This window comes from Calliopsis andreniformis, chromosome 6, assembly GCF_051401765.1.
Source record: "Calliopsis andreniformis isolate RMS-2024a chromosome 6, iyCalAndr_principal, whole genome shotgun sequence".
Lineage (NCBI taxonomy): Eukaryota > Metazoa > Arthropoda > Insecta > Hymenoptera > Andrenidae > Calliopsis > Calliopsis andreniformis.
Window position 1 is genome coordinate 14,199,403 of NC_135067.1, and position 22,897 is coordinate 14,222,299.

A 22,897-nucleotide genomic window follows, 5' to 3' on the forward strand; every position below is an offset into this window, starting at 1 on the left:
TGCATTTTTAGAGTTTGGGCGATGGCAGCAAGGAGGACTGTAAGAGACGTCGAAGGGTAGTAAAGTTAGCGCGGTCAGCGATCTGCGAGGAGTCGAATAAATTTTGGAAGAAAAAGTGGCTTCACGAGCACGAATTTTCATAAGGAGATTTATTTCCGTGGCTCGGCGTCTTGAAAGCTCCATTCTCGCATAGATCGAGGTAACTGCTAGCCAACCACCCCCAAAAGGGCCGAAGGGTGGCGAGATGAAGGAAAAAGTGCGTGCTCAGCTGTTCGACCCCTCGGTGGACGCCAGATGCGCTCATTTCAATAAAAAACACTTCAAAATATATTCCTTATTCTTTTCCATCCAGGGTGAAGCCTTTTATCCTCTTACTTCTTGAGTGTTCTTTAAAGTGTTCATAAACGGTTCACCAGCGCGAAATTACTGTAAAACTGTGTTGGGTACTTTTTCTCTTCACGTTCTGAGAACTATGTCAGATGATGAAAATATCTCTCTGTGTTTGAATTTTATTTGGGAAAAGTGTGTAGAGGTTCAATTTTGTGTGGTTGAATGGTACAGGTTTCAAAACTTCAAAATTTGAAATTTTTAAATTTTCAAAATTTCAAAATTTCAAATTTTCAGATTTTCAAATTTTCAAAATTTCAAATTATTTAAAATTTCAAATTGTTCAAATATTTAAACGGAAAAATTTGAAATTCTCATATCTTTTACTTTAAAAATTTGAATGAAGAACACTCAGCCTGATTACTGACTTAATCTACTGTAAAGTAGAAGCGAAATTTATAGTTCATTTCTCAGAAGATAAGACACATTATCAAAATAATTTATTCTACATTTTTTATATATTTCTCCATGTAATATTATCATTCTCCCGCTTGCGCTATCAGCCCCCAGATATTTCTTACGTTTACTCCCAACTCGAGGCGCAAAATTTTCCTTGAATTCTTTCCTAGGATATTGTTACAATTTTATTATCAAAAATGCACGTCCTCTGTCCCTGGAACTACCAAAACGGTATACTGTCGGAGAACGTTTGGAGTTTCGGTGTGTAGTCGGACAAGCATCTGGCGATTTTCATTCTAGGGTTAAATTCTCTTGACGAGAGGAAAAATGGAAGTTGATGGCTCCAAGCTGCAGGCGTCGACGGAAGAGGGCAATTCTTCTCTGTTCCGCGTGCATCGACGTCCTCCACCTTTCGCCTCGCCTTTCGTCCCCGTCGTTGCTCCTTTTCGTCGCCCTTTCTCCCTTCGTCCCTCCAGCTCCCCTCTCGACTCTCTCTCGAGCATAATGCGACCCTGCCATTGTACCAGTGGCCATGTTAACGTTTAAAAGCCACGCTCCGCCGCTAAGCGCGTTTCAGAATTTTACCGTCTATTGAGAATGGTAAAAGGTCTCTTTGAAAAGGCTCGGCTAGCAGAACGATTTGAAACTTGTAAATGGATACGGCTTAAACCTTCGACTCTTACTGTCCTTTTCCCTTTCCCTCTCGACGTCCTCATCCATCCCTCTCCCTGCCTCCTCTGTCTGCACACGCCTTTAGTGTCCTTTCCGTTAGATGGCCGACTTCCTCTGAAACGTTTGTTTGTCCCCGTTAATGCGGTACCCAGGACCAGGTTGATCTTGGAGTATCGTCGCATTTATGAATTTCACGAGTGACTGAAACGATGCGAAACAATCGTGGTCGGCCTTTGATCTCGGGCTGCCTCCTAGCAACAGGCTAAGAGGATCAGTCGTTAAATTTCTAATTGTATCAGATTTATACGTTGAATCGGATTCAATTCAGAGCGAACGTCATGATGGATTATGAATCCATTGTGCGATTTTCTTTCAGACGAACACTCGACAGGAACTGATGGAAGCTTCTAACGAGAACAGATATTTTATAAACATTGTACGAGTACAATCCCGAGGGATTTATTCGACCACTAGGGCGAAACACTTGTTACATACCTTTTGAAGTGGTTTTAATTCCGATTTAAATAAATGATTTTCACGGTTTCATAGACACTACTGCTGTTCGTAAAATAAAATTCACTGAAAGCAAACGCGAGAATTACAAGTCCTTTTCTTACGTAGTTAAAATCGCGAAGCAAATGGTAACGTCATACTATTATGACCGTAAAATTTATATAAGGACTGTTCAGGTGAGAACGACTTCGACAATGTAAAATCAAGCAAGGTAACGGCGAACGTCTCAAGGAATGACACTGCTGTCATTATTCCTGATAATTATGCCGTCTTGAGGGATCGTTGAATAGCGTCCGCGAGAAGGGAGATGTTTACTTTGAGATAACTACATTTTTCGAAATCGTTATTCCCCTCTGAACGACTGGTACAGTTGTTAAAGATTTAACAACCGAGGCATAATCCACGTTTTACGCGACGAATAAAAAATCCAAGCGAAGGAACGATCATAAAGATTGTAACGTGTTATCAAATTTCCCTTCCCCGTGTCTTCCCCGATCGCCGACGAGTCTTGCATGTTTAATATTTCACAGTTCTATCTTCAGAAAAATCAAATACTCGTGAAAATCGAATAACTCTTCATAAACTCTTCTAAGAAATAAATTTTCTTTTATACCGACTTCTAGAAGATTGCTGGCATCGAGAAGTTGAAACGAGGAACACCATTAGGATCCTACCACTTCTTAACGTCCCTATTATTATAGATTGATGATTGTCCGGAATTATTGATTAAGCAGTTTAGTGCGTGCAACCCAATTACCAATCGGAGTGCGCGCCAATAAATCAAGACCGCGAGATCTGCGGGTGTAGAGCCAATTTGTACGTAACCCTCTCCGACCCCTTCGCTCTGCTGCACGCCTCCTTCGCCAAGGCTGCTCTAAACCTAATCGCTTCTCGGTAAAGCAAAGATGACCAAAGTTTCTGGCATCGGGTACTCACGGACGGCACGATAACATCGTTCCCAACCGTGTTTTCTTCGAGTCGGACGCAATAACAAGCGGTGCAAACTGCAATCCTATACGGGAGTCGATGGCTATCGGCGGAAAGTTTGCTCAGAGATATTCAGTCGTTAATTGCCTCTTTCAGAGTCCACCAGTTGTAACTGGTTCCGTGGTTCTAGCGTTACTGATCCGAAAGAAACGCGATGCTCGAGTTGAATTCACGGCAATCGCGTTGGGATCTTGCAATGTCGATACAGCTCGAAAATTAATACCTCTTGTCGACATTTTTGAATCGAGACTTCGGCTGTCTTTGATTCAGTACGGCGAGAGTCGTCAAATATTCAGTGACTAATAATTTAACTTCATACAAAATTTTGTATTCATTTTAGTGTCAAATATTTCGACTCAAATGAATACAAATCTCTTTATCATAAAGATTTTTATGGGTACATAGCTTTCAATATTTTATCTTATTCACTTCTTACTGTACAGAGCTTGGATTCAAGCTGAGTTGAATTTTATTTTTTTCTAGTAAATGAAATATTTCATTGAAGGTAGATATTCGTTAAGTTAAAAAGATTTCCATTAACGATACTTTCGAGCTGCTTTTATAAAATGTTAAATCCAAACCATTTTTCTCGCGGTCCATCGAAAAGTGGAACCGCGAAATTTTATTTAAAAATCGGTCGAATACTTTCCCACATTTCAATATTGAAAATCACGCGTTCGTCGTTGCGCAAATTAAATAAATAAACCGCGATCCGATTTTGCGGTGCTTTAGATACGCGAGAGAATCGCGGGGGCCGATCCGCAATCCTTCGATTAGTTGCTGGCAGAATTTCGCAATGTTAGAATTTCCAGGCGCTCGTTAGCGCGGTAATCGTGAATTCACGATCGAAAATTTCCGGCGAGGCTTGCCTCGCTCTGACGCTCTCTGCGTTGGGATTCGAGGCGGATTATCCGAGCGAACGTATTCCGGGCTCCTGACCAAACTTTCAGCTTGATGATGCAGGAAAACCTGACGTTAATTTTACATCGAGACACGTTAGAACGCGTAATTGTTATCCCCTAGGCTATATGAGTTATTCTCGATCGTTTCAGCTATGAAATGGATGTTTCAGAAAACAAAAAAGGAAAAGAACAAGTGTTTTAACAGAACAATGACTCCATCTTCGTTCTTTTTTTATTTCTCTATCTGTAGTAAATTTAAACACAGGATTTTCGGTTTATTTAATATTCAAATAGCTGTGGAGAAATTAGCTTTCATGAATTATATGTGACTGATAAAATGGGATATTATATTCTACATTTAATTTCAACTTTCGTCGGAGGTATAAGAGTTCGCGATGTCAGGCGAACTATCAAGATTCAGCATCAAGCTCAAAGTTGTTGAGAATTTATCTGTACGAAATTTCTTCGAGCTAGAAAGTGTTAGACGCGACGCCCTGTTTGCTGCTTCACCTGTCTTAATTAATATCTCTGCTTATGAACTGTACGCAAGTTGTAATTAGCTCTAAGTACTAATTTAATTAGTTCATAAATGCATCCAGGCTGCGCGATTCCACTCGATTCAAGTTTGCTATTATTGAGTTTGCAGATTAGCAGACGTCAGAGCGTCAAGTGTTGTTTTATAATTCCGTCGGGTGCATTCCTGTCCTATATTCAGCTGGCATTTGCATATCAGAATTCGTAATTGGAGACAATATATTACTAAATTAAGACACCCCTGTGAAATGTCCCTTTATCGGCTTACGTTATTGAATTAAAATTGAAGCGTTTGCTTCGACGCAATCGCCATCGTCTGCACCTTTTGCATATTAAATTTTCAAATTAGAAAAGTAGTTTAATTCTTGAGAGAATGAGATTAAAGAAGCAGCAGATATTCGATAAATATCATGAGGCATTAGCTTTTGAAGTTGGAAGCATGCAAATATCGAGAGAAAGGATGCTGCAATCTTTTCATGTTAATACCACGGTTCTTAAAAGTAGTTTAAGTTTTCACGATAATACTGCTTAAAAATAACTATAGTAGTACCCATGATTAGCATATCCTTCTTAAACTTTATACACGCATGGCTGAGAAACTTCGAGACAATCTGGATCGCCTGTGGTGGCTGCACGAAAACAAGTAGAGTAGGTAGAAAATGGTCAGACTTCAGTAGTATGACGCTTCCGATCGTCGGCTGGTCGCGATGGTTTTTTAAGGAGTTTCGAGAAAGGTCAGCTGCTAACGATTATTGCTGGACTAACTTTGAGCTTATCCAGAAAGGTAGTGGCTAATAAAGGTCACAAGTACGTCGCTAGAGATCCCACTTAGGATGCTCTCTGTTATAACGTTTTTTGAACGTACAATTTTATCCATAACCGATTAAAGCGCTTGTTGTTTTATGAGTTCTACCAAAATTATCTAGAAATATACATTTATACAAATAGAAATATTGAATTACAAATATTTTCACGCGTACTGATGTTCGACCATTAAGCAAACCCTGCAAAATACTCGATATCGTTTTCATGATATATAGATAATATATCGGAACCACTAATCTTCTTTATTAATCACAATTGCATTAATAATAATAACCGTATCATTATCTAATTATTTGTAGAGTGGTTATACTAGCTTTCACGGACTGGTAAATACTATTCAAAACACGTCAAATGATTTCGTGAAGCCTTCCAATTAATGCGACTGCGTAATCCCTTTAATACGAATACGGGAGCTCGTTTGAGATTAAATAATCATCCTTTAGTCAATTCATGAACCACTGACACCTGTGACACGCTTAGGAATTTAATTACGCCTCCCTTGCAGCGGACATTCCTGTAGTAAGTTGTGTAATCAACCATCGTGGGAAAGGTAGAACGAAGAACAGTAGTATGAGCGTTTCATTAACATTCACGTGACTTTTAGAAATGATTCTGTTTTTAGAAAGCCATGACCAGATTACATTTCAAGTGGCGACTAAAAAAAACCTAAAAAACGTACCTAACTTTTTCCTATACATATACAGGGTAACCCATTTAAAGTTTCGCCTATATAAATTATCTCCTACGCTATAGCTCATTTCAAAAAATGTTTTAAATAAATCTTACCCTGTTTCAGGGGGACATCTTGATGACCACAAATTTTCTCTAGCTGAACGTTTTACTTAGAGCGTTTTCTGAAACGAGTTATAGTGTAGGAGATAATTCATATAGGCAAAACTTTAAATGGGTCATTTTGTAGATAAGTTAAGTGTCCTGTCATACTATTAAGAACCACTCGTACCATTAGTTCGACTCTACGAAATGAACTACTGACAGGCTCCTCCACGGTCAGAGTGGAACCCAGCGACAATATTTATATCTCGAAATTGATCCTCTGATCCAGCCCTGCGACCATTATCCGCTTGTCAGAAGCGTTACTCCGTCAGATGTGGTCTCGGTTGCGTTAAGTAACGGATATCAACTTGTTGATTTACAGCGGCAACCGCGGCACTGTGGTTCCGAGGCGTTCGAACTCCCTCGGTGAGCCATCGCTTCCTAATGGCCGTCCTAAAACTTCCGTACGTCGACGTGCCGCTATTCCAAATCGACCTGTATCGCACGTATTCGCACACGACACCCCCGCCCCCAACGTCGCCCACGCCACGAGCAATTCGCCACGAGCGACTCGCAGTCGATCGATCGTCTCGTTGTCCCGACGAAGACACCGAAGCAGATTTACGCGGCGAATCGAAGCGTTCGTACCACGCCTCCTCCTATTTTTCGTTATTCGTTCTCGCGATACGCGTCGATTAAAACGTCTATGAATATTCAAGCGGCCGTCGCGTCACGCGAATTTTCGGTTTACTCTATGGCCACTCGATCCGATTGATAACGTTTCGTTGCAGTCGTATCCATCGAACGCCACGGAATCGCACGTTCTATAAGCTAAATTGTAAACGACAGCGGGGATATCTGGATTCGGTGCTATGCTAATATCGTAGTTCTGATGGTTGACGGTGAAATGATGGGGATGAAGTTGGAGCAGACGGGTAGGAGGAAGAGGAGAGGAGTGCTGGAGTTGGCGGGTAAATAACGAGTATTATTTTATACTAAACAGCAAATATGTGTCTTAGATGTGGCTCAGAAATAGGATTAAGAGTATTCTATAAGTAATCAACTGTTTCAAAGTTAAATACATGGTACGTGAGTCGAAATTTTGTCTACGTTCAGAAATGAGCATATAACGACGGAATATTGTACTCTGGAATCGTAGTAAGAGATACTAGACGATGCTAAAAAGTTTTCGCTTGGCATACTTGAAGTAGGACTCGGATTATCATTGCTGATCGAGGGCGTTAATGCGAGTTTTATGCGTCAGGAAGTGCGCCGGAACAAAAGATGAGATACGGAAAGAAGTTTCTCCGCGCTTCTAGCCCAGTTTTAAGCAATTTCGACTTGTCGTTTAGTACACAACTGGCCGTCGAACTTTCAGCTTCGTGGCTTCCCTTCTGCAATAATGGTGGCTAACGAAGATGGTCGATTAATTATTTTGAACTTTTTTTTTAGCGAGCTAACTGGGGGAGTTTCAGTCCAAACTATGTCAAACCCTGAGGATAAAGAATATAACTCGTTATTCAACTCGACGAAGTTGAATAACAATTCCAAACAGAGAAAATATAAATTCCGTGGATATGCAGGGTGAGTCATTCAACTTTTTAAAAAAATGTTTCGGTCGAAAATTGTTCGATATAAGGAGGAGCATACAGTACAATAATCATTCTTTTGCTATTTTACTTTTTTATCGAAATATAAAAGTTTCCTCGAAGTTTTTAACAATAATGTGCAACATTTGATTAATAGCAAAAAGTTAATTATTGCACTGTATGTTCGTCCTTATACCAAACAATGTTCATCTGAAACATTTATTTATACAGCATATAGCTTACAAGTAATTTTGATTGATATAGTTAAATGACTCACCCCGTATAATTGTATTTAGTGAAATAATAATAGTTCACTTTTCATGTATTCATGGAATATCTGACGAAAAATCGTCCAACAGGCAGCGAGCGCGTAGAACAGATTTCACCAATCATGGTTAATTTGATGTAAGCTCCTTCGTCTGACTCGGCTCCTTTTTGCCGCGCACGGTTGACAAACTTCATCAGAGATACGCGGAACTGCGAACTGCACTTTGCCGCGTTTTGCAATTCGCTTAGCGTGCACCTCCTCCGCGTTGCCATCAGGCTGCATCTGTCTCCTATACTTCCGCCGTCCTCGTCTCCTGCACGCCAGGAGTTTCCTTTCCCTCCAGTTTCCCGTTCCTCGCGTGCAAAGGAGATTAAACGAGCGAACCAAATTGAGGTACTTAAGTCGTCAGGAAGCTGGAGAGAGGAAGCGGGGCCCGAGGAAGATAGGAGGAAGGATTAGGCGAAACTGTGCTTTTAAGTTGAGCTGCTTTATGAATGCATTCATCTGACGCCGAAACTTCAATGTTTCATCGTTAGCGATCAGCTGGGGAAAGAGAAAGAACTCGGGAACCACTGAGCCTCGCTGGGTGCTGGGGCCGAGATTCCGCCACGGCGAACGAGTTACGAAACGTAAACTCTTTCGACGATTTACGTGGGATGATTCTGGAGATCGCCACGAGATATACCTTTTTTAATTGAAAGAGGAATCCGACGAAGGAACGATTGCATTCCTCTGACGAGATTTCAGTTTCAAGTTTAGTTCAAGTTAATTTATTTAAAGCTCATTAGCTAGTAGATTCGCTAGACTGATATTATTATTTTCGATACAGAACACGTATTATTTAGAGGTTTCTGTTCCTGGAAGCTGGCCAGCTTGTCTTTCTGAATTATCGCCAGCGGCTGTGGACCGCGCAAAAATAACGAGAGGAAGGTACAGATAGCAATAATCAATGGCACAGTAGCAGTGCAAACAACTACCACCATTAGAAGACATTTAGGAGGTACTGCTTATAGAACGATATCAAGATTCAACGACAGAAAACTAGAAACGAGCACTCAATCCCACTTTCGAAATCCATTTATATTCCCCAGAATAATTCCAAAGGATTATATCGAGAGTAACAAACAACTTAAGGACGCTCGAATCTTCCACGAAGCTCCACGGTACCAGCAGAGTCGTTTAATTGCACTAACAATCCCATCAAGCCTTCCATCTTCCCGCAACTCACTTTTCTACCCGGAAGCCTGCCCGATGAGCCGTTCAACGAGGAACGATTAATTATAACTTTCGACAGGGCCGTCAACTCGCGACGTCTAAGCTCGCGCGTCAAAACTACGAAAACTTCCTTCGTCCCCCAGAAGATTACGCCTCGATTAACGAAACTTTCCAGCCCCGTCGCCCCTTTGTCTCTCCCCGATTTTACATCGCATTGTGCGGTCGAATCGCGCCAAGATAAATCTCTGTCTTCTTTCACGACGCCCTCGACCCACACCGCCATCCCTTCTGTTCCACCTTTTTCCGCTTCGACCAGTCGTCGACCTCCCGTCCGCCTCCTTCGTCTACCTGATACCACTTCTCCCCGCTGGAAGTCATGCCAGGCGAGGATGAGCGGCAACCTCGGCCATTACGCCCCGAGAACAGCGCCATAAGGTATAATTGAACGAAATCCCTCTCTATTAGGAGCGGCCATCGTCCATCCTCTCACGAGCCCTCTCACGCTGTTTTCGGCTCTCGTTTCGCGGATAAGGAGGAGAAAAAACTCGACAGCCAGAACACTTCTGGCTGCTTCTGGCTTGTTCTTCAGAGGCTGGGCAGTCGAGCTTTATCATGGCTCTCCTCGAGGAACGTTGAACGTGTCCAAGTGACACCCATGTATCGTATTAGTCAGACGACGGAGAATGGGAGGGCGGGACTAGCATTTTCGTATGTAAGCCGCGGCACATCCCCCGTTTCTACCCTCGAAATTGTGGCGATTTATTATCGCCCCTGAAAAGCTGCCTGAGAGAACCGTACACGTCGAAATGTAACTTGCCTCTGTCCAGGATGGATAAGGTTGATTTTTTCTTCTGTCTTTTATCTTTCTATGTTTCTTGCCTTTTTCTTGATAATCGCGGGGCTCGTTGCGACGCAAGATGCTTCGTGACTTGCTGGTGAAAGATGGCGCAGGCTTGTCTTGAGAAATTGGAGACTGAATTGCGGACGTTCTTGGTTGGGAGGAAAAACAGCCTGTGAGCATGAGAGTCGTTTAGGTCGTATGTGGTTAGGGAGATTGAATTTTATTTAAGGGCTGGGACCTTAATTCTGTGTTATGAATTTGTGAGATATTTTTTAATAGAATTTTCTACTAGCAGCTGCAGTGGGTGTAAAAATTTTGGAAGTTCCTCGGGCCGCCCACAGTGTTGCACTTAAGCCAAACTTTATCTAACAGGTTGAAAAGGCGTCTCGAAAGGACTCAAGTGTCCCTTCACCGCGTTACACCACTCGGTAGAACGAATTTAATTATGAAATTACATCGCCCCGAGAGCCTGCTAACAGGATTAAAGGGATTAAGTGCGAGCGACTCCACAAACGCGCATCCCAGGAATCGCTTAACGAAACACCATGAATGAAATGAGACTTGGACCACCGTGTTTCTTCATTCGCCTGTAATGAACGTCATCGACCGAAGGGGACAGAGACGAGGAGGTGGCGAAATGCTCAACAGATGGCAAGGAAACGACGCCGACAAAGGGTCGGGGGAAATCGAACGAATTTTCAGAAATATCTTCAGAGCCAGCTTGCCTCTTCCCATTGTAGCGCCGTTGATTATGAGCAATAATGAGGCAACCCGCTCCCTTAATCAAGCCCTCTCCCGTCTTCGAGTCGTCGAATCTCGAGCGCGATTCTCGATTTGGAGGTTCGCTGAAATAATGAGTCTCGCAATCAGCGCCTGGGGAAATGTTTACGTTGCAATTACTACTGCCCCGGTAGCGAGACGGCTGCCGAGGGTAGTAGCGATGGTTGCAACGCCAGCCATCGTTGGTACATATGTACGAAGGCCAGTATGTATATACGGAGCAGCCTCGCCAGCCTGAAGTTGGGACAAATTGAACGACGGAGATATAGGAGAACTCCTTTCTAGTTTTATCTGCTCGCGTCTTCGTTCAACCCTTCTTCTCGAGTCTCGCCAACCCTCTCTCTCGCCCAGTCCCCGGAGGGGTAAAAGGATTTAACCGTGACAACGCGGTAATGAACGGAAGAGAATGGCTTCAACGATGTAGTTTTAGTATTCTTGAATTTTTTAATGACATCGGAATTGCTTGGTTGTTAATTCTAGAGCCCATCGGGACGACCGCGAATGTCCTGGCCTTTATGGGCGCGCTTTGAACGAGAGTAAATTGGGAGGCGACTTGGGGAATCCATTCGAAGGACATGGGGCGTGGGAGGATGTTATATAGGACGGTAAAAATGAGAACAGGATTAAAGGGAAGTCGAGGATTTTTTTTTGTTGACTTTTGATGTATAGAGTACTATTATTTTGAGGGATTTTAATTATTTTTGAGTCGGTGTTTCATAGACTATTTGCAAGTAGGTAAAATAGCAGAAACTTAATATTGTTTGAATTGAAAGTCTAAAACCTCCTCTCTTAAAGAAGAAAAACTGAATATAATCCCAATTTCCAAATTCCCAAGTTTCAAATAAAAAATCACGTCGAATCAGAAAGTCAGCCCCTCTTCGCATAATCTAAACGAATCACCTGTTCTCCAGCGAAGTTAAAAGTCGCGCGCAGCTTCGTTTGCATTTTCCAATTCATAAATCGCGAGGTTCTCAATAAAACAACGCGTCCCCCGACTTTCCCGATAGTTTCCCGGCTTTCCTGAACGGTCGATCCGCTTTCTTATGAGAGAATGCACGAGCCCCGAACGCCTCGCGAACTTTTTCTCCGCTCCGAGCTAGGATCTCCATAAAAGAGCTGAATAGGGACAAAAATCAGCGGAGTATCTTTCCGTCAAATTTGTAAGATCGTAAACCCCCAGCCACCCGTGACCCTTTATCGCGCGGACCTTTCTTACTCCTTTCCCTCCCCACCGCTCCTCCTCTCTTCCTCTTCCCCAGTATCCGCTCGCCTCGATTCCCTATCGAGCGACGGCAGCAACAAAGTTTTATTATGAAACAATAAAATATGTGAGAATCCCAGTTTTCCTGGGGCGGTCCGCGGAACGCTTTGATTTACAGCCGAAGTTTTATCGTATCGAGCTGAAGTAGGAGTGCTCCTAGCCTCGGTAATATCGCGCCTTACATTTTACATTTAAAAGTTCGGGCGTTCTCCGACTTGTCGTCGGTGTCGTCGCCGAAGGCAGGGAAAAAGCGAGGAAAGAAGGCGACAGGGGAAATATAGAACGGAAAGAATTTCGTCTTTTCGTTTTGCTTTCAGTTACAAGTGTCCAAGGCAGAGCGTCCGAATTTCGATGTGACCTGAAATCGAAAAGTATTAACGAGTATAAGAGTAAGCTCAGGAAACCTATCGTTTGATTAGCCACAATCGAGGTTTCTTCTTTGTCTTCGCCCTTCGTTTGGCAAAAAAGGGAGGAACAAAGAAAGCTTTCCTTGATTGATCGTCTCCACCCTGGTTTTATCGGATTTATCATTCAAGGTATCCGCGGTATGCGTATTTTCTTGCAACGTCACGAGGCTGCCTTCGTACCTCTCGCCTCCCACTCTTCCCTGCCCCATCCATCGGTCCGCTGAGAGGCCCTTTATCGTTCGAGCATTACCAGAGTCTGGAGCAGCGAAAAACTTCCCCGATTTTCACGAAGCGAATCGCGAATTGAACGTAGTGCCATATAACTCGATTACAGCACGGTGGAGGAACTACGGGAAAGAAGAAAAGGGGACACGGGGGATGAAAAGGACGGCGGGGTGGCGAAGGGGGAGGGAAAAGAAAGCCGAACAGTGAGTTCAATTATCGGTCGGCGGTAGCGAGGATTTCTTTCTTCCTTTTTCGTTACTGCGCTCGATCCTCTCTTCGACTTTTCAGCGGAAAAGCGTAAGGGGATGTAAGAGTTGCTCGCTTGGAGCACGCGTTGCATGCTGTTTTGGTAGACGAGGAGGGAGCTATGCTGATTGTGTAATTATTGTTTTTTACCTTGAATGTGCACGTATGAATACAAAAATGTATTAATTCGATCGAAGTTGTTGGTTGAATATAGGAATATATCACGCATAGTCTGACCACTGACTGACTCAATCTACTGAAAATTAAAACTATTCAGCATTCTCTTCATCCTGTATATTCTTCAAACGTCTGAAACTATGTTTCACTGCCCCTCTTAGCACATTAGAATATATTCTCAATTTTCTAGAAATCAAACAATTTTATTCCTCATTTCTAATTGTAATATTTTCTTCACACAGCATCACCACTTTTTTCTCAGCTTCTATAATCTCCTCTACAGATCCCTCCTCAGAGGAATATTACCATGTTCGTCCCTCTATCTGTAAAGAATTTCCCGACACTCCTCCTTGAGCGGTCATAATGACGGTCTAGAAGAAACCGTCAGAACGAATAACGACCCGCCAACAAGAAACACAAACGGAAGAAAAATCTCAGGTGCGTGGGAGCGAGGATGGCGCAGGAGGGGTCGGAGGGGTGCGAGGCTCGCGAGGGATTTCGAACGTAATAGAGGCGGATACTTTAGCGGCACGCATTACTCTCGTTACGGGGCTGAGGCTGAGGTTTATGGCGTGGATGGTTATAGTCCGTGATAGCGGTTTATGCCCCACATCGCTGCCTTCCAGAGCCTCCCGAAGTCGACCGATGCCGCGAGTTAACCCTCCCTTCCCCTAGGCGCGCCCGACCGTTTCATCCTCTTGTATCCTGTTTCCTTTTTGTCGTGGCTGCCTGTTCATCGTCATTTTTCTTGTGTTATCGTCGTGACTGGTGCAGGTCATACGGGTATCCTTCCTCCTTCGTGGCACAATAAAACGAAGGAGCGTCGACCGTTACCCGCAGACCCCGTTACCCCAACACAATGATGTCCATCGATGTAATCGGGCCCGTACCGATCCTCCTCTTCCTTTTTCTCGGCCTTGGGATTTTATTACTGGTGCAGGGAGAGAGATCACCCGGCGTTATCTTTACGATTTCGGGGCTCGCTGTATCGGGTCGCCAGTCAGCAAACGACGACTTAACCTAGTCGGCTGGAAAAATCAGCTGGACTCGTGATGCGTGAAACGTTCGATGGAAATGGAGCTTTATGGATGATGGACAATAATATCGCGATTTTGGGAGAAATTAATTAAGGAGTAAGTCTTTTCTGTATAGATAGGTTTTCTATAGTGAATAGACAGTGGATACGATTCGATGCTATGATATCTTATTGGATTGTTGTATATTAAGTCTTTAAACTAGAGGTTTTTTATCTCTCTAGGCATGATTCTTTAAAAACCAAACAGATATGAAAGGCGTATATATGATTGCAGTCACAGATTTAATATTTGAAGTCAGATATTGAAGTAGTAAAGCAGTGTACATTGTGATATGCACCAGGTTTGAAGTAGATGTGTTTTAAAACACTCAAAGGATACGAAAGCCACGCATAGACAATACGCTACACAACATAATATAAATAAACTAATATAATTAATCAATTTTTAATAACGAATAATTACTACATACTTAAATGTCGCGTATGATCTACACAGAATGCAAAACGAGTGTAGATAAACCATCGAAAATATCGAGGCGCTCGTAGGATCGTTATTACTCGCGATCATTTGGCGTTACGAAACTAATAACCTCCGTCCATAATTCACGTAATTCACGGTTATCAATTGGCCACGCGCGCAAGCAAACACACCTCCCGTCCACCGACTCGCGTTGATCATTTTTCCGGCTCTGTAATTTCCTGCTCGCCTATAGAACCGACCGTGCATGTTAAAGAATTATAGGGGTAGTATCGAATAAAAGCGTGCGCCTAAGTACCGACGTCGATTATTAATTACTCCGCTCGCTGTGACTCTCGCAGCCCCGCTAGATTACCGTTCAGCCCTCGAGTCCACCCCTGTAAATCAGCCGACGCGTCCTGGACGCTGTTTTTCGTCCCATCGAAAACGATTAAAGCTGGACCGAGGGTTTGGACTATGATTGGTGCTCGCAATAAACCTGCTCGCATAATTTCTCGCCGCTTACCCTGGAATATTCTCGTTATCGAAGGTATTTCACACGGAAACCGGAAGGACGCTATGCAACCCGGTCCCCGTCGATACGACACGCGGTATGCTCGTTGTTCTCGGCTCCCTGCCTCACCCTTTTGCCCCTTTCTTGCATCCCCCTTCCTCGATCGCAGACCCTCCCTCCCTTTCGACGAGGAACATCCTCTCCCAAGCATCTTTCTGCCAGCATCGTTGTAGCAGCCCGTAGGGCGGTATTACATTAGGCCATAGTAGCCGCAGTAATCTCAGCTATGTGTATCCATTTAGCCCCGGGCATATAGTACGACCTATCCAGTGTAATCCGAGCTTAATTGCCCGCCGAATCAATGCCATGCCCCCTCCGTGTCCTCCTCTCTCCTTTGCTGCCGCCTACGCATCGCCTCGCTTCGGACTTAATACGCACTGTGCACTTGATGCATGTGCGACAATTACGAAAGCTAAAACGCGATGGGTGTGAATGTAACACGCGAGAGGGAAAATTCTAGTTATATAGAATTATATGGAGCTTCTGTGTTTCAGACTTTTGGAGTTCTGTAGACTAAAACTGGATAGACAACAGAGAAGCGTTTGTGAACATTGTTCGCAAACAATGTCTGCAAACAGTTCACAAACTTTTTATCACCGTCAAGTCGATTTTTTCATAGTAGACATACATATGTTAATCTCATTAGTTCTAGTATTATCAAATGATTTTATGAAAATATAGAATGGCACTTTTGTTAGCAATGGTTGAGATAATTGTATCACCATAGACGGTGTTAGAGACGAGTACGAGAGGTGGTTAAAAATGTTGCTTAGGTTGTCGTTAAGAATGGTCGTTAACGTTTGTGGGTGATGTACGCGAGAAGGGAGACGCAGGATGGAGATGGTAACAATCCCTTCGGGTGATACGATCTTTTAAGCACGATAATACCCACCGATGAGCTCCCAACGTACCTGAGGGAAATTATCAAATACGTGCTCGATGATGGGGCAGGTCTTATCCAAGAAATCAGATACGATGGATAATACGATCCATCGTGTTCGATTGAAAATTAATGAATCTAAAGAGTGCCTATAGAAGTAGACAAGGAAAATTTCCTCAATATCATCTTACATTAATTTTGTGGCTTTTTAAACAAGACACAAGTGCATCGAAATTGTTTCTATCTGTCAAAGATATTCCAAGTTGAATCTCCTTTCTACAAATTCTGAGGAAAATATTCACAGAGTACCAATTATAAATTATGGTTTATAAATCCCGCAAATATAGCGCTGACCCCGTAAAACCAAGGCAACAAAAAGTATAATTAATTAAGTTGAAATAAAATTTGTCTCGTACCGGTAATACCAAAACGGACGAAGCTCGACCATTTTCTAGGAAACGTCCCGATGGTACGAGCGTGTCATTCAGCGAATATGGATAATAAATTTCAGACGTGGTCAGGGAGAGAACGCAGCAAGTAAGCCTTTTAGAACTTGACCTTAGATGCTAGCAGGTTCCTCGCGATGAGTCCTCAGTCTGGCGACGTTACAGGCAGACCAGTTTTATCGCTCGTAAAGCGAAAGAAATGAATAAAAGTGTCCGTAAAAATGGGACCTGTATCGTAGCTGCCGCCTGGTTGTTCGGAATCGTTTCGTCGATTCTGGTCTGTCACCCTCCGCTGAACATCGTTCAGGGAGAAACCCATGGAATTCTTGAGCGTCCATAAACGATAAACAAGTGTCGTTAAAACTGTACACACGTTCTCTTTGATAGAAATTCAGTGGTTTCTGTAAATCAGCAGAGACAAACGCCTCCGTTACGTGCGGTTCATTTGTCGATGGAGGGCGTGGTTACTGCGGCAAAAATAGTTTCATTCTAATACAAACATATCAATATACTTTATACACTGTTTTACTGATTTTCTCGCGTGCATGAGAAAATTGCATTTTGCGCTGCGTTGTGTTTATTACAAATCGTTAGTCTTCTGTGGTGTTTAGATAAAGGTGGTAATTTAATCTACATGTTTGTCAGGTGATAAGAAAGATAATAAAAATTTTCTTAGCCTGCTGAAATTCATATAAACAAAGTATATAAGATAAACCCAGTAGTCCATTACTTCAACAAATAACAATTTTAAAGTACTTATTTATTTACTTTCTTATTAAAAAAACTTGTACCATATAATCAGATATCCAAATTCATTGTGTAATTCAAGAAAGTTCAAATAACGCTGTCTCATTAGTTACCGAAGCGATCGGCTATTGGGTACTGATCAAGTGTCAAGTGAACTAGTGCGCCATCAATCGACCCCATCGCCCCGAACGTGTTAAACTCAACAGACAATATTTCGTCAGCTAGCCAGGGTATCAATGTCAATTGATTTTATTAAACTGCCCGCGATGGCCAGCCGTTCGAGGGAAGCTTTCAATTAACCCTCTGCACGGCTCGTGACGAACGAATCGGAATGCCAGTCGTTTCTTGACTCGCCTTAACGAATGGCTTTCCACCGATCACCGACCATCGGGGAGGGCAGGGGTCACGCTCGAGGATATCGTCCGCGTAACTCCTGCGTGGTGAATCCGCTTCCCCCCATCCCCTCGGCGCAGACGCGGCCGAAACGAGGCTTTCCGCGTTTAAAATCCCGCCGGAGGTATTTTCAGCCTCCCTCTGCGAATTGGTATTCGCGGGCTGTGCCTCGCGCGCGCCAGAGTATTCGCTAATTAGCGACATTCATTCGTCACCGCTGACAGACGGAGTGATTACGTCGTCTGCTGGAATCAGCGCGATTGGGCACCACCGACCTGTCCGTCGCCCATCCCCTCGCTGCGGAAAAATTGGTCGGCTACTACACTGTTAACCCTTCTAATTAATTTCCCTCTCTTTCTCTCTCTCTCTCGCTCTGTCTCTCTTTCTATTTCACTCGCCGTCCCCTGCAGTTTTTATTTTTTTTTTTTTTCTTTTTTTCGCCTCCTCGAATTTCGATCCCGGTTGCGCGACAGCGGAAATTTCAGCGACGCGCCGTCGAAAAACAGACAGAAAATGGAGAACACCGTGAAACGATATTATCCCCTTTGATCTCCGGCTCTTCGTTCTACTCCTACGTTGACATTAAATTACTCCTGACGAACCTGAATGCTCTTAATTGCGGCAATTGTTTAATGGATTTCGATCCCTGACTGTGCTGCAATTTGGCTCTTCGTGAGAACAGGGCGGGAAGAATCTTCAGAAAGGTGAGATTCTTATCTTATTTTTTGGGAAATAGGTTGTCCAGATGGCAGAGGAACGTATATTATTTTTCATTCCTTAATAAAGAAGGAAGGATGAAGGAATTAACCTATATTCCGTGTTCGTATTGGAGAGGTCAGTCGGTCACTCTTTTCTTTGAAAGTGTGATTGTATCTTTGGTATGTGGGCTTTCTTATTACCCTATACTTGGTGCTCTATTAGAAGGATAGAATTTAATGCATAGTACTTAAGTATCTCTGTGATAACATTCGAGTTATTCTAAAGGACCCACAGAATTTATTGATCACCAGATGCAACTCGTAAAATTTTATAAAATTCTTTCGAATATTATAAAATAAATACAAAGTGTCTTCGCTATTTTACATTTTATTATAAGTCACCTTAAAAGAGGGTACCTCTAGTAAAATCTAAAATCTAAGACAACTTCTATCTCCGATCTCAGGTAGCCCTTAGAGAAGTACCTCAGATCCCTCAGGTTTCCTCAGATCCGTATCGCGTCAAATCGTCTATGTTCGCCGATAAATTAAAAGCTCACCCTCGGTTGGTCGCGAGAAGCTGGCAAACAAACGGCTGCAAACACGAAGCGACAGACGCGTCCGTTCAATATTAACCGATATCAGGCGCGCGGAAATATTTGTCGTGCGGATTACAGGGGGTTCGCTGTTGCGCTGGTAGCAGCCGTCACGCGTCTTCAGACGCCAGAATTATTCATGGCCTCGAAAGGTAACAGTCCCTAGGAGCAGCGGGCTACACGTGACTGAAATGCTCAGCCAAATTGAAATTCGGTCGTGCCACCTTTGGGACAACCGTGCTACAAATCTGGAGCACGCGCGCGCCAACACACAGGTACCACTATATGCACGCGCACGCACGCGTGTACACATCCACCCCAGTCATCCTCTGTGCCTGAATCCACGTGCATCTGGGCGCAACGATGCTCCATCGTGACGCACGTTCGGATGGGGAACGATGAAATGTCAACGATTAAATGTCACCCACGCGCGTCGTGCTTTATGCCGTCGTTGTACCGCTTCCTTGACGCGGGGTACCAAGGCATTTGTAATATTTAAGAAGACGCTGGCACGTGCGCGAGGGCATTCGTGAGAGAACTCTGACCCAAATCTCGGGGAAGGCTGTATTTCAAGCCAGAATGGGTTTCGGTGGGGTGGAAGGGGTGGCTCGTTCAGTGAACATACTGTGTCTCGTAACGCTATAATAGACTGTTTCGATGAATGTACTGAGAGTAAAATGCTACGTTTTATTATATAGTTTTCCAATTTAGGCGAGTACGCGAAACGATGTACTTTTTCTCGCCAATTTTTCGGCAGAAATATTTCCTCTTACGTTGCATCCCTTATTTTCATTTCTGTGCTCACCATAACGTCATGTATTTTAATAAGAATCTTAAATAGTCGAGTAATGCAATATCACCCTTACCAGAGGCGAAAAATACTTTGAAGAGGACATTTTAGGAGGCGACAAGTGGTAAGCTGGCAGGAAATTAACATTTTTTTCCATGAGCGAGAGCTGCGGAAGTTGGCGGCTCAAAGGACCGGAAAAGCCGTCGTTGATGCCACTTGTCGACGACGCCGGTGTTGCCCGCGTTGGCTGCGACGTCGATGACGCTCGTTCTGTTAGTGTGACGTTCTTAAACCCACACAACAATTGCTGGTTTCACTTAGCCTCCCAGTTCTCTTTCTTTTCGCGTTAAGCTCCACTCTTCGCGTGCTGGAAAATTCTTCGTCTCGCTGCCACTTCTTCCCAAGCTTTTGTGACCATTTTTATCGATCCCCTTGTCTCGACGAATCGCTCTCGTTTCGCTCGCGTCCATGCATTCGTTACCAGTGGAACGTGTATTTTACAGCAGACTCCCGATAGCGAAAGGTTAACATTGCCTTCGTTCGTAATTAATTTGATTTAACGCTTCGCTACGCCGCAACGTTCCGCTGCAGAGCTCAACACGCATACTGCTGTATTAACGGTATGAAAGTTAAACCGCTTTAACTGTTCGAAAAAGTTTCGGGGAAAAGGGGGACGCGGGTGGTGTATATCCATACGCGAGCGTGCACGCTAAATGCTTTGCATAATCGCATTGTTCGCGTCTCTCTTATAATTAAGCGCGTTCGAAGTGATAATGCGATTCCGATAAATGGGCACACCTGTGTTTTCTATTAGTTTTCTCGAGTAATTGCAAAACCGAACCCGCGCTATTGAATGTTTCGCCGTTTGTAACGAGGCAGAAACTTATGGAGTTTTTTTAGTTCTAGTTTTGCTTTTAGTTATCATTTTCAATGGTGGCGATTCAAATGTTCTGCTTAATGATATTTGTGGCGGTTATTATGGAATAAACAACTTTGAATCGTTACTGGAACTTTGAAATCTTTAAAGATCTGAAAATTTGAAATTTTAAAAGTTTAAAAATTTGAAAATTTAAAAATCTAAAGATATAGACATTTGAAAATTTAAAAATTGGAATATCTGAAATATTGAAAACTTTAACGTTTGAAAACTGGAAAGTTTGAAGATTCGAAAATTTAAAAGCTTGAAGTGTTGAAATCTTGAAACTGAAAAATTCCAACCTAATCGTAATTCTCCAGTAGCAGTACTTCAGTTCGTGCATGTTCTTCCAGATTCTACATCTACAGTTCAAGTTCGACTTAAGTGGAGCATCGTGTTCAAGCACAACTTGCCCTCAGATTTATTCATTCTCACGGAATTCGTTGGTCGCGCAAACCGTTACCTTGGTAATGCCCGCGTGACAGGGAGCCACAAAACTCGTGGGAATTCGCAGCGAGAGGGAAAAGAAAGTGGAGAAAACTCGGGAACTAGCTCCGTGAGAATTCTGAGACCATTCCAGATGACATAAACCGGCGAGAGATGTTCGGGCCCGTGGATCGGACAGTATTCCAGCTTGTTCGTAGAACGGTTTCCGCCTTGGGTGGAAGGACACTCGAGGAGGAAGGAAGGAGGCGGCAGTAGCACGTTCGATCGTGTTTCCTAACCGTGGCACCTCCAGATCCCGGGATTATGCGGAGCTGACACGAGACGTTACTATACGGCTCTCGGCCAGCGAGGTACGTGGAACTGACTCGAAGGACACTTCAGCGAACGGTACACGGTACTAAATCCTACCAGGATCCGGATACGACTCCCAAAAACCTTCGAATCCCTACTCAGAACCGCGGGTAAAGGTCCAATGGCGACTGCACGAAACCATTGTTTAAGTGGCTTAGAATAAGTACCGAGGAATATCCAGGTCGCTTTCAGCTAATTACTTTCACGGTTCGCCCCACGGCTGACCCTTTAGTCAGGACCTCGAACGGCGTGGAAAGGTTAATTACTTGGTATTTCGTTTGGAACCTATCAGTAGATAAGTTCCACTAAGCGTTATCAATGGTTTTCAAAATTACTTTGTCTTCTAGTAGAATAATAGAAGGTAGTAGAATCAGCGAAGTTTCCTGTTTGATTCAAACCTTGCTGATTTTTCGTTTAATATTGATTAATAGTTCGTCGGTACCTAGAACATCCTTTATTCATTATTTAACTAATATACGAATCCTCCATTATACGTGATAGTGCGAATTTTGGGTAGTAGTTTGCATGGAAATAGGGAGCGTAAAGTTTCAAGTAGATTGTGTCCGTAACATGGCAGACCTTAGGACTTTCAGTTTAGTCTGTTAAGTTAAGAGACTAGAAAAGTGTCTTTTGCCACAGATTTTTTTTAGTAAATATCTACAACGCAGAGCAGCTCTTTTTTCTTCATCAGAATGTTAACAGAGTTTTGTGCAAACGTATTTTATTTTACAAAATTTTACAGAATATTAGACGAACAGCTTAACAGTTTAACAGCAGTGGTTATTTGAGTAACTTCGTATATCCATCTGCAGTGACGTCCAAGATGAAGTCTGCTGTAGCTGTATGAACATTAATGAACCCTAATTAATCCAACAATACGGGAATCAATTTACTAGCAAATCAGAAACGTCATTTAACTCCCATTCGGTGGATTCCCTGATACAATAACATCATATTAATATCACTTTGGACATCCACGCCACATAAACTGTTATTTATGATTGCAACTTCCTTATGCGAACGTTTCATTTGATTTCATAACACCGTTATTACGTGTGAAAATAGCAACATCAGAGATACGTCTGCACAGAATGTAATAAATTAATAATAATTAACATAATAAATTACTGCAAATTGCGGCAGCCAGTGAATTGAAAAAGTGACCGAATAAAAAATTAAGAAAATATGGGAATGATCCTCGCCGATTCATCAAGTATTTTAAATTGTGTAAATAAATTGAAATGCACTAAATATCACTAGACAATGCGTGGCACCAGTCACACATATTTAACCAAGCGACAACAATAGAGTGACACAGATTCGCTTATTCAGTGTCCCGGGAGTCCATCAAACAAAATGACGTCTGTATCGTTCGAGAGAGGGTTGGTAATCGGTCCCAGTATCACGGGCCAATCCAACGTCATTTAATATGTTTGTCGTGCTGGCGGGAGCGAGCGCGCCACTTTCAGTTATGGTTTGTATGCGAATTACAGTCGAGGGATAATGTGAGTAGTCAGCTGTTATGCCAACCCTCGCTTTATTGTGCGGAACATGGTGGCTGCAGGTT

At 43.0% G+C, this 22,897-nt stretch overlaps 1 protein-coding gene and 1 long non-coding RNA gene across 13 annotated transcripts in view; both read right to left on the reverse strand.

Annotated features, from left to right (window-relative positions):
* Positions 1-22,897, reverse strand: part of Rbp6 (RNA-binding protein 6) — a 585,462-nt gene that overhangs the window by 49,031 nt on the left and 513,534 nt on the right. The window lies entirely within an intron of this gene.
* LOC143181037 (uncharacterized) lies at positions 14,851-15,220 on the reverse strand. Its single transcript, XR_013002220.1, has 2 exons — positions 15,022-15,220; positions 14,851-14,921 (listed from the first exon to the last, which is right to left on the reverse strand). It is a non-coding gene; the product is annotated as an uncharacterized LOC143181037 (long non-coding RNA).